This window comes from Pristiophorus japonicus, unplaced genomic scaffold (assembly GCF_044704955.1).
Source record: "Pristiophorus japonicus isolate sPriJap1 unplaced genomic scaffold, sPriJap1.hap1 HAP1_SCAFFOLD_308, whole genome shotgun sequence".
NCBI classification, from domain to species: Eukaryota; Metazoa; Chordata; class Chondrichthyes; family Pristiophoridae; genus Pristiophorus; species Pristiophorus japonicus.
This window is the reverse complement of record NW_027252868.1, coordinates 591,778-604,883: the sequence shown is the minus strand read 5'-3', so window position 1 is coordinate 604,883 and position 13,106 is coordinate 591,778. Positions and strand designations below refer to the sequence as shown.

Genomic DNA, 13,106 nt, shown 5'->3' with positions numbered 1-13,106 from the left:
CCATGTTGTTCTTCCCAAAGTGCATCACTACACACTCATCCGCATTAAACTGTACCTGCCATGTGTCTGCCCATTTCTCCAGTCTGTCTTTGTCTTCCTGAAGTCTGATTCTATCCTGCTCACTATTCACTACGTTGCCAAGTTTTGACTCATCTGCAAACTTCAAAATTGTACTTTCTATCCCCAAGTTAAGGTTCTTTATCTACAGCAAGGAAAGCTTATCATGAATTGTCTCAGATTTCTCTCAGATTTGTCTCCATTCTGAATAAAATATCATCCTTTTCCTCATTCAGTTCTTTGACCAAATTCGGTTCCTTTTCATCCAAAATATTGCGCAATGTACAAAATTCAGAGTCGATGAGGTTCTGCGATTGACTCGACTGTTCCTGTGAAGACAGAGAGAGTTTGTTGAAGAAGGAAACAAAACTATCGCAGCTCACCAGCACATTGATCACAATGCTTAATAAACGCCAAGCCACGCTGCTGAAAATGCGCAGGGATAGAGTTGTTAGCCAGCATGGGATACATAACAAGCTAACTGTACAGGCACAGCCCATATCGGCCCACTGAGAATTCACCGTCATTTCCAAGATGTTCTCTTGCTACTCAAACTCAAAATCGTCAAAAGAGGTTTTCTTCTGCCTCGGAGAATGTAGGATTGTCTTCATTTTCTCCTGGGATTGAAACTCCGAGATCTGAAGATAATTGGCAAATGGCAAAAAAAAATCCAGGGGGTAAATGAGGGGATACATTTTTACACAGCGAGTTATGGTGATCTGGAGTGCCCTGCCTGAAAGGGCGGTGGAAGCAGATTCAATAGTAACTTTCAAAAGGGAATTAGATAAATTATTGAATAGGAGACATTCGCAGGGCTCTGGGGTAAGAGCAGGGAGTGAGACTAATGGGACAGCTCTTTCACAGGCACGATGGGCCGAATGGCCTCCTCCTGTGCTGTGTGCGTCGATGATTCTAGGTGCTGACAAGAGAGCCACGGTGACCCCTCCTCATCCTCCCACCCCCTGTCACCCACTTCTGCAACACCCCCCATTACCCCTTCTCCTCACTCCTCAGCCCCCAACCCCCCACTTCTCCTCAGCCCCTCGGTCCTCCTCCTCCTCATCCGCCACGCCCCCGGGTATAAAACCAGGCGGCCACCGGCTCCAACTCACCGACACAAGGGCCCAGCACCGCGTCACTGGCACCCTGCCCAAACACACTGCCCGAGCTCCGGGCCCGGAAACCCGCCTCCCTCGTTCTGAGTGACAGGTGCTCCGGCCAATCCGCTTCCCCGGCACAGCCCCGCCTCCCTCACTCTGAGTGACAGGCACTCCGGCAAATCCGCTTCCCCCGGGATCTCCTCACCGGGCCGCCCCTGGCCAATCAGCGCCGCCAGGAGGCGGGGTTTGCGGCCATGATTTGGGTTGAGCGAGGCTCGCGCTCGGAGCTTGGCGGTTGGATTGAAATATTTGAATGTTTAACGGGCGGTGACCTTTGCCCCTGTGTTCCACTCCAGGACATTGTGACGTATTTACTGAGGCGGCCGAGAGCTCGGGCCTTACACTAAACATCCGTAAGACAAAGGTCCTCCAGCAGCCTGTCCCCGCCGCACAGCACTGCCCCCCAGTCAGCAAGGTCCACGGCGCGGCCCTGGACACCGGAGACCATTCCCCAAACCTCGGGAGTCTCTTATCAACAAGGGCAGGCATTGACCACCAGATCCAACACCGCCTCCAGTGCGCCAGTGCAGCCTTCGGCCGCCTGAGGAAAAGAGTGTTTGAAGACCAGGCCCTCAAACCTACCACCGAGCTCATGGTCTACAGGGCTGTAGTAATAGCCGCCCTCCTGTATGGCTCAAAGACATGGACCATGTACAGCAGACAGCTCAAGTCGCTGGAGAAATACCACCAACGATGTCTCCGCAAGATCCTGCAAATCCCCTGGGAGGACAGATGCACCAACGTTAGCGTCCTCGACCAGGCCAACATCCCCAGCATTGAAGCACTGACCACACTCGACCAGCTCCGCTGGGCAGGCCACATTGTCCACATGCCAGACACGGGACTCCCAAAGCAAGCACTCTACGCGGAGCTCCATCACGGCAATCGAGCCAAAGGTGGGCAGAGTAAATGTTACAAGGACACCCTCAAAGCCTCCCTGGTAAAGTGCGACATCCCCACTTACACCTGGGAGTCCCTGGCCAAAGACCGCCCTAAGTGGAGGAAGTGGATCCGGGAGGTTGTTGAGCTCTTCGAATCTCAGCGGAGCGGAAGGAGCGTGTGATAAATCAGTGCCACCCACCCCTTCCTCCGACAAATATCTGTCCCACCCGTGACAGGGTCTCTGGCTCTCGTATTGGACTGTTCAACCACTAAAGAACTCATATTTTAGGAGTGGAAGCAAGTCTTCCTTGATTCCGAGGGACTGCCGATGAAAAAGTGGGATTGGCAGGACAACAACAACAACTTGTGTTTATATAGCGCCTTTACCGCAGTAAAAGGTCTCCAGGCGCTTCACAGGAGAGTCACAGATTGTTTTGTCTATTCCGAGGCGGATCTGCGATTGTCACCAAACTAATCTGCCTCCCACAATATCTACAGAATCCCAGGAATACCTGCAATCTCCCCGAGAATGGTCTTCATCATCATCATCATTGGTGGTCCCTGGAACCAGGATGATTTGCTTCCACAGGGGTTCGCAAATGTTTCAATGAAGGAGCCGATATTCCAGTCCTGAACTCCAATTGAAGGTGGAAGATGCCTGTGCCTGGATTGTTTTAACATGAGTTCGGCCTTTATCCAGCGGCAAGGGTTAACCAGGACGGCAGGAGACCTGCTCTGATGCAAGGACCTAGTGCGCACACATATCGCAGTGTGGGCAGGCCCGTGCTACCCCTGGGCTCTCGGCTCTTCTGGGCCCCGTACCCTCATTCACCGCACCTCCGCCACGATCTCTCACCGTTCCTCCGCCACAAAAACATTCGCCACACCTCCGCCACGATCTCTCACCATTTCTCCGCCACGATCTTTCACCGCTCATCCGCCCCGACCTTCCCGCTCCTTGGCTGTACCTGGACCCCGCCGATGTTCCTGCCCACGCTCCAAACTGTGACCTGGGTTTTGATGATGTCATCCAGTCGCCCACCTCAAAGCCGTCGCACACTTGTAGCAGCTCACTCTGGAAGCTGCAGTGGTATGCTCTTTTATCCTCCCGACCCACAATGGCTTTTTTTTCTTCAAAAATATACTTTATTCATATAAAATTTTCACAATACATTGGAAAATATTTCAGTACCTTGCGGTCAGCAATTCCATACAATTCGTTTGGATGCTGACAGCAGTTCCATACGATGCACTAGCGTGCATTTCATTTCAAGGTACAGTTTAGTACAATCCGTAAATCACGTTACATGTAGTACTGTGCAAATAAGGGTATTACATGGAGCAGATAATAACAGGTTTACATTACATTCCAGGATACATTTCAATACCGATCACGAATCTCGTTACATGTAGCACTAAACAGATGAAAGCAGTACATGGAATGGATGAGAATATGTCCTCTCACAGGTCAGGGTGGCACACGATGTCCCAGGACCCACACTGCTCTTTTATCCTCTCAACCTGCGGTGGTGACCTCTCACATGTTGGGGTGGCCCACGATGAATGAATGTCCCGGGAATAAGTTGCCCTGATATTGACGCTCAGATTGCCAGGCTCGGTATATGCCCATTCTGTGGGGCGGTGCCCTCCCCTGGTGCCAGGCTGTGTACACGGCCACCGGGGTCGGTGCCCTCCCCTGGTGCCAGGCTCAGTATACGTCCATCCTGTGGGGTCGTTGCCCTCTCCTGGTGCCAGGCTCGGTATATAGCCATCCTGGGGGCTCAGTGCCCTCCCTGCTCGGCTACATGACGTCACAGAGACTGCGTTGCCAGGTTACTAATGTCACACACCTCGCGTTGCTGGGGTTTTGACGTCACACACCCCTTCTTGCCGGGTTGTGTGAACGGCGGCGCGAATTCGAATCGCAGCCACGTGACCCGGAGCGAGCCGCCTCCGACTGTGGGAGTGGGCGGGGTAAATGGCAGATACAGGGCCCCGATTGGTGGGCGGCCTGTCAATCAGTTCAATCAGCCAATTGCAGGGGCGGACAACGCCTCCCTGAGCGCGCTGTGAGGCGGCACTGCGCATGTCCGGGATCCCCGGAGGCCGGCCGTTGGTGAAGGTAAACAAGATGGCGGAAAGTGAACGGAGCTTAGCGGCACCGGGGGGAGAGGGGGCTGAGGGAGAGTGACCCGGGGAGAGAGGGGGCCGAGGGAGAGTGTCCCGGGGGGGGGGGAGAGAGGGGGCCGAGGGAGAGTGTCCCGGGGAGAGAGAGGGCCGAGGGAGAGTGTCCCGGGGAGAGAGGGGGCCGAGGGAGAGTGTCCCGGTGGGGGAGGTGAGACATGGAATGCGGGTGAGGGCGAGAGAGACACGGACACGCGCACACAGACTTGACACAGGCACATCCCCAGAATGACTGGGGAGGGAGGAGACAGACGGGGGGTTCGACAGACGAGGGGGAGAGAATGGGGGGTCCTGGGAAACCGTTCCCCTCCCCTCCTCCTGTAACCGTCCCCTCCTCCTCTTCCACCCCCTCCCCTCCTCCTCTTCCACCCCCTCCCCTCGGCTCCTCGTCCCCATACCCGGGGGCCTAGTGAGATCAGACAGTGTGTAACCCGGGGGCCTAGTGAGATCAGACAGTGTGTAACCCGGGGGCCCAGTGAGATCAGACAGTGTGTAACCCGGGGACCCAGTGAGATCAGACAGTGTGTAACCCGGGGGCCCAGTGAGATCAGACAGTGTGTAACCCGGGGGCCCAGTGAGATCAGACAGTGTGTAACCTGGGGGCCCAGTGAGATCAGACAGTGTGTAACCCGGGGGCCCAGTGAGATCAGACAGTGTGTAACCCGGGGGCCAGTGAGATCAGACAGTGTGTAACCCGGTGGCCCAGTGAGATCAGACAGTGTGTAACCCGGGGGTCTAGTGAGATCAGACAGTGTGTAACCCGGGGGCCCAGTGAGATCAGACAGTGTGTAACCCGGGGGCCCAGTGAGATCAGACAGTGTGTAACCCGGGGAGAATTCTGGTGATTTTCTGTAAGTCCAGACAGGCAGGAGAGATCTGAGGAAAAGGATAAAATCAAACAGAAATACTGGATATATACTGTTCTGAAATGTTGAAAAAACACTTTACATTACATTCCACTTCACAACATTTATCTTCTAATTTTCTGTCCTGTGATAATTAGATCCGGGTGAATAGCGGAGTGATTGAGAAAGTTCCACAGCTGGAAGGAAACAGGGATTGTGGACTGAGGAACAACAGCAGGTGAACCAGCACAGGATTGTGAGAGCACCAACCAGTGAGCCCCTTCCGATTGAAAGTGCTTCAATAGATCGACTGGGGAGAAAGGTAAGAGAAAGTGCCATTTACTCAGATACACACTGGTCCTGTGGACAGTACACACAGGTTACAAGGTAAGACAGGAAATGAGACCGGGAGAGACTAACCACCGAGTACAATTATCCAGCATGAGTCCGTGCAATGGGATGTGAAGTGAGATCAGTTTCTGTCTCTAAACACAGTAACAGTGATTCTTGTGTGTGTTTTAGAGTAAAGGGCTTTGATCTAAGAGGTGACTCCAGTTTGAGGCAGAGCCCAGCAGATGGACCGGTCTCTGTACATTAGGTGCGGCTGAACTCTCACCGACACCATCAGATCTCAATGTTCAAATATTTCCCATCTGGTGAGAAAGCCAATGAAAAGATTGAACTGGAAGCACATCGTCAATTCACTGATCACGGTGCACAGACCCATCTGAAAGACCAGCACGGCTTATCACCCACAGAATCAATTATTCATTCATGGACATTTAGAATTATAAGAAAATATATTGATAACTACTTTATATTGATTACTAATATTAAAGCATTAATCACGAGAGTTTTGTAGTATTCTAATATACTGAAACACAGATATGGAGAGTTGCAATTTATTGATTGGAGTCGTACTTGACCCCGAGATGAGCTTCCGAACCCATATTCCCTCAATCACCAAGTCCGCTTACTTCCACCTCCATAACATCGCCGGTCTCTGCCCCTTCCTCAGCTCATTTGCTCAAACCCTCATCCATGCCTCTGATCGGCCTCACACCTCGCACTCTCCGTAAACATAAGCTTAAACTTAGGGGGCATAGTTTTAAGGTGGTTGGTGGAAGGTTTCGAGGGGATTTGAGGGGGGGCTTCTTTACGCAGAGGGTTTTGGGGATCTGGAACTCGCTGTCTGGAAGAGTAGTGGATACAGAAACCTTCACTACTTTTAAGAGATGGTTGGATGGGCACTTAAAGTGCTGTAACCTGCAGGGTACGGACCTACAGCTGGTAATTGGGATTAGACTAGATCACCTCTTGTTGGCCGGCGCAGATATAATGGTAACTGCTGCAGGGAATCGAACATGGCCAGGGTGATCTAGACTAGTTTCGATCGCCTGGATGGGTAGGAGAAAAATTTTCCCACATTTTCTTTCCCTAAATTGGCTTGGGTTTTACCTGTTTTTTGCCTCTCCCAGGACATCACATGGTTCTGGTTGGGGTGGATGTAGAATGTTTCGGTGCAAGGGTGCTGCAGTTGTGTGAGGCAGACTGGTTGGGCTGGGTGCTATTTACCTTTCCGCCATTGTTCATTGTTCATAGGTTTATATGTAACCTTCAGGGCTGCTGACCGAGGCCCTTGCGGCTCTTTGTCGGCCGGCGCAGACACGATGGCCTGAAATGGCCTCCTTCTGCGCTGTAAGTTTCTATATTTCTTCAACACTCCTGCCCGTATCCTTACTCAAGAAGTAGCAGCAGGAGTTGGCCATACGGTCCCTCCCATCTGCTCCGCCATTCAGTAAGATCTCTATTCGATAGAGAATTTTAAAGATTCACAACTCTCTGAGTGAAGAAATAGCTCCTCCACATAGTCTTAAATGACCGATCTGTTATCCTAATACTAGGAACCCTAATTCTAGACTATCCAGCCCTTGTCAATTCCTCTCAGAATTTTATATGTTTCAATGATATCACCTTCCGTTCTTCTAAACTCCAGAGAATATAGGCCTATTCTACTCAATCTGTCCTCAGCCCTCTCATCCCAACTTGTACCAATTTCCGTTTACCCATCATCACTGTGCTTGCTGAACTACATTGGCTCCTGATCCATCAGTGCCTTGCTTTCAAAATTCTCATCCTTGTTTTGAAATCCATCCAGGACCTTGCCCCTCCCTATTGCTGTAACCTCCTCCAACGCGACAATCCTCAGATCTTTGCATTCCTCCAATTCTGGCCTCTTGAGCAGCCCCAATTTTCAGCAATATTGGTGGCCGTACCTTCAGCTGCCAAGGCCATAAGCTCTGGAATTCCTCCCTAAACCTCTCCACCTTTAAAATGCTCCTTAATACCTACCATTTTGAACAAGCTTTCAGTCACCTGTGCTAATATTTCCTTACGTGACTAGGTGTCAAAGTTTGTTTGCTAACAGTCCTGTGAAGGGACATTTTACTACGTTTAAGGCGTGATATAGATGCCATTTGTTGCTGATAACTGAAGATATTTTGAATCGTAATATAACGAAACTACAGGCATGGGGAATTGCAATAGATTGATAACTGCAGAGGAAGAGGATTGTTATGTATTGCTCATAGTGTGAATTCTTTTAATGTGAGGTGGCCCTTGCACATTCGCTTCCACACGGGCTTGGCAGAGCAAGGTCTTGGTCCAATGGCAAGGGGATACAAGATGACTGGAGACCAGGCTCTGCTGCATGTTTCCTCTGGCACTGATTCTCACTGGGATACAGTTTCCTCTGGCACTGACTCTTACTGGGATACAGTTTCCTCTGGCATGGACTCTCACTGGAATACAGTTTCCTCTGGCACTGACTGTCACTGGGATACAGTTTCCTCTGGCACTGACACTCACTGGGGTACAGTTTCCTCTGGCACTGACTCTCTCTGGGGTACAGTTTCCTCTGGCACTGACTCTCAATGGGGTACAGTTTCCTCTGGCACTGACTTTCACTGGCGTACAGTTTCCTCTGGCACTGACTCTCTCTGGAGTACAGTTTCCTCTGGCACTGACTCTCAATGGGGTACAGTTTCCTCTGACACTGACTCTCACTGGCGTATAGTTTCCTCTGGCACTGACTCTCTCTGGGGTACAGTTTCCTCTGGCACTGACTCTCTCTGGGGTACAGTTTCCTCTGGCACTGACTCTCACGGGGTTACAGTTTCCTCTGACACAGATTTACTGTATACCTAATTCGTGCTGTCCCTGCCCTGGGAGTGCTTCATGGGACAGTTTAGAAGGAGCTTTAACCTGAAACTGATCAGGAGCTGCGGGTGGAAAGTTTTCAGTGCAGTGGCAGATCGTACTGCTGCTGAATTTTAATTGATAAGCTGCCAGCAGTGCGGTCGGGACGGACACCGAAGTGTGCCCTGCGGCAGTGTAAAGGAAACTTTACTCTGTATCTAACCTATACACCACCTAGTCTGTGGGAATGTCGTGTGAATTTGAAAGCAATTGCTTGGGTAGATAGAGAGAAATTTATTCTGCTGCTTGGGGTGTCTAGGACGAGGGGACATAACCTTAAAATCTGAGCAAGGCCACTCAGGAGAGATGTTAGGATACACTTCTTCACTCAATGGATGGTTGAAGTGTGGAACTTCCCACAATAAGCAATCGATGCTCGCCCATTGAATAATTCTGGGCCGGTTGTGATGTCTGCCAAATGACCGTTGCTTGTTCCCTTGGATTGGATCTTTATTTATTCCCTTTGATTGTTTTCAGTTTCACTGCTGGACCCACCACTTAAAGCACTTTGTCTGATCTGCCCCTGGGAATGAGCAGACTCCTCCCTCCTCTCCCACACTGCACCGTCTCTCCTCCTCTTTCCCACACTGCACCGTCTCTCCTCCTCTTTCCCCCTTGGTTGTGTTCCACACTCTGGGCCTTGGGCCTTCCTCGGGGATTCTCAGTATGAACAGGGGGATGTGTGTTGAGACAGGATGTCCCAGCTCTCCTCCTTTAAAGGCACATGGAGAGGACCCACTGGGCTGAATGGCCCTGCTTTATGACATCACTGCAGTGCCTAGCAACCAACCTCCCTGAGCCCTGCTCATTATGGGCTGGCAGTGTCTGATGGGACAGTGAAGAGGGAGAAAGACTTGAATTTATTTGGCGCCTTTCACGACCACCGGAGCCCTCAAAGCGCTTTACAGCCAATGAAGTACTTTTGGATTGTAGTCACTGTTGTAGTAAGGGAGAGTTACCCTGTATCTAACCCGTGCTGTACCTTCCCTGGGATTGTTTGCTGGGACAATGTAGAGGGTGCTTTACTCTGTATCTAACCTGTGCTGTACCTGCCCTGGGAGTGTTCGATGGGACAGTTTAGAGGGAGCTTTACTCTGTATCTAACCCGTGCTGTACCTGCCCTGGGATTGTTTGATGGGACAGTTTAGAGGGAGCTTTACTCTGTATCTAATCCATGTTGCACATGTCCCAGGACTGTTTGATGGGATAGTATAGAGAGAGTTTTACTCTGTATCTAACCCATGTTGTACATGTCCCGGGACTGTTTGATGGGATAGTATAGAGAGAGTTTTACTCTGTATCTAACCCTGTGCTATACCTGCCCTGGGAGTTTTTGACGGGATAATGTAAAGGAAGCTTTGCGCTGAATCTAACCCATGTTGTACCTGATCTGGCAGAGTTTGACGGGACAATTTAGAGGAAGCTTTTCTGTCTATCTAACCCATACTGTAACTGCCTTGGGAGTATTTGATGGGACAGTGTGGCGGGAGCTTTTCTCTGAATCTAACCCATACTGTACCTGCCCTGGGAGTGTTTGATGGAATAATGTAGACGGAGATTTACTGTGTGCCAAACCTGTGCTAACCCAGCAATTTGTGAAGAGGACGCCAATAATCTACAAAGGAATATAGATAGGCTAAGTGAGTGGGCAAAACTTTGGCAGATGGAGTATAATGTGGGAAATGTGAGCTTATCCACTTTGGTCGGAGAAATAATAAAGCAAATTATTATTTAAATTGTGAGATTACAAAATGTGGTGGTACAGTGGGATCTGGGGGTCCTTGTACATTAAACACAAAACATTAGCATGCAGTTACTGCAATTAATCTGGAAGGCAAATGGAATGTTGGCCTTTATTGCAAGGGGGATGGAGTATCAAAGTAGGGAAGTCCTGCTGCTACTGTACAGGGCATTGATAGGACCACACCTGGAGTACTGCGTACAGTTTTGGTCTCCTTATTTAAGGAAGGATGTACTTGCACTGGAGGCACTTCAGAGAAAGTTCCCGAGGTTGATAACTGAGATGAAAGGGTTTTCATAATGAGAAAGGTTGAGAGATTGGGCCTGTAATCATTGGAGTTTAGGAGACTTAGAGGTGATCTTATTGAAACGTATAAGATTCTGAGGGGGCTTGACAGAGAGGATGTTTCCCCTCGTGGGGGAATCTAGAACTAGAGGGCATAGTTTCAGAATAAGGGGTCGCTCATTAAAAACTGAAATGAGGAGAAATTTCTTATCTGAGGGATGTGAATCTTTGGAATTCTCTACCTCAGAGAGCTGTGGGGGCTGGGTCATTGAATGTATTTAAGGTGGGGATGGACAGATTTTTGAACGATAAGTGTGTCAAGGATTATGGGGAGTGGGCAGTGAAGTGGAGTTGAGACCTGGATCCGATCAGCCATGATCTTATTGAATGGCGGAGCAGGCTCGAAGGGACAAATGGTCTACTCCTGCTCCTATTTCTTATGTTCCATACCTGCCCTGGGAGTGTTTGATGGGACAGTGTACAGGGAGTGTTAGGCTATATCTAACCCATGCTGTACCTGCCCTGGGAGTCTCTCATGGGACAGTGTAGGCGGAGGTTTACTCTGTATCTAATCCGTGCTGCACCTACCCTGGGAACGTTTCATTAGACAGTGTACATAAGAGCATAAGGAACAGGAGTAGGCCATACGGCCCCTCGATCCTGCTCCGCCATTCAATAAGATCATGGACTCAGATTCACTTCCCCGCCCGCTCCCCATAACCCCTTATCCCCTTATCGTTTAAGAAACTGTCTATTTCTATCTTAAATTTATTCAGTGTCCCAGCTTCTACAGCTTTCTGAGGCAGAGAATTCCACAGATTTAGAACCCTGTGAGAGAAGAAATTTCTCCTCATCTCTGTTTTAAATGGGCGACCCCTTATTCTAAGATCATGCCCTCCAGTTCTCGTCTCCCCCATCAGTGGAAACATCCTCTCTGCATCCACCTTGTCGAGCCCCCTCATAATCTTATACATTTCGATAAGATCGCCTCTCATTCTTCTGAACTCCAGTGAGTAGAGGCCCAACCTACTTAACCTTTCCTCATAAGTCAACCCTCTCATCCCCGGAATCAACCGAGTGAACCTTCTCTGAACTGCCTCCAAAGCAAGTATATCCTTTCTTAAATATGGAAACCAAAACTGCACGCAGTATTCCAGGTGTGGCCTCACCAAAACCTTGTATAGCTGCAGCAAGACTTCCCTGCTTTTATACTCCAACCCCTTTGCAATAAAGTCCAAGATACCTTTCGCCTTCCTGATCACTTGCTGTATCTGCATACTATCCTTTTGTGTTTCATGCACAAGTACCCCCAGGTCCCGCTGTACTGTGGCGCTTTGCAATCTTTCTCCATTTAAATAATAACTTGCTCTTTGATTTTTTCTGCCAAAGTGCATGACCTCACACTTTCCAACATTATACTCCAACTGCCAAATTTTTGCCCACTCACTGAGCCTGTCTATGTCCTTCTGCAGATTTTTTGTGTCCTGCTCACACATTGCTTTTCCACCCATCTTTGTATTGTCAGCAAACTTGGCTACGTTACACTCAGTCCCTTCGTCCAAGTCGTTAATATAGATTGTCAATAGTTGGGGACCCAGCACTGATCCCTGCGGCACCCCACTAGTTACTGGTTGCTAACCAGAGAATGAACCATTTATCCCGACTCTCTGTTCTCTATTAGTTAGCCAATCCTCTATCCATGCTAATATATTACCCCCAACTCCATGAACTTTTATCTTGTGCGGCAACCTTTTATGTAGCACGTTGTCAAATGCCTGCTGGAAGTCCAAATACACCATATCCACTGGTTCCACTTTATCCACCCTGTTCGTTACATCCTCAAAGAACTCCAGCAATTTGTCAAACATGACTTCCCCTTCATAAATCCATGCTGACTCTGCCTGATCGAATTTTGCTTATCCAAATGTCCTGCTACTGCTTCTTTAATAATGGACAAGGGCAACATTTTCCCGACCACGTTAGGCTTACTGATCTATAGTTTCCTGTTTTTTGTCTGCCTCCTTTTTTAAATAGGGGTGTTACATTTGCAGTTTTCCAATCTGCTGGGACCTCTCCAGAATCCCGGGAATCTTGGTAAATTATAACCAATGCATCTACAATCCCTGCCGCTACTTCTCTTAAGACCCTAGGATGCAAGCCATCAGATCTCGGGGATTTATCTGCCTTTAGTCCCATTATCTTACTGAGTACCACCTCCTTAGTGATTGTGATTGTGTTAAGTTCTCTCCCCCCCCCCCCATAGCCCCTTGACTATCCACTGTTGGAATATTGTTGGTGTCCTTTAACGTAAAGACTGATACAAAATATTTGTTCAGAGTTTCTGCCATCTCCATGTTCCCCATTATTAATTCCCCGGTCTCGTCCTCTAAGGGACCAACATTTACTTTAGCCACTCTTTTCCTTTTTATATACCTATAGAAACTCTTGCTATCTGTTTTTATATTTACTCTCATAGTCTATCTTCCCTTTCTTCTTCATTTTTTTAGTCGTTCTTTGCTGACTTTTAAAAGCTTCCTAGTCTTCTGTCCTCCCACTAGTTTTGGTCACTTTGTATGCCCTTGTTTTTAGTTGGATACCGTCCTTTATTTCTTTAGTTGGCCACGGATGGCTATCTTTTCTCTTGCACCCTTTCCTCCTCACTGGAATGTATTTTTCTTGAGAGTTGTGAAATAT

The 13,106-nt window shown here is 49.1% G+C and overlaps 1 pseudogene; it reads left to right on the top strand.

Moving 5' to 3' along the window:
• The first annotated feature begins 5,155 nt into the window (after positions 1 to 5,155).
• The window catches only part of LOC139249370 (zinc finger protein 850-like), a 64,328-nt pseudogene continuing 56,377 nt past the window's right edge, over positions 5,156 to 13,106 (top strand).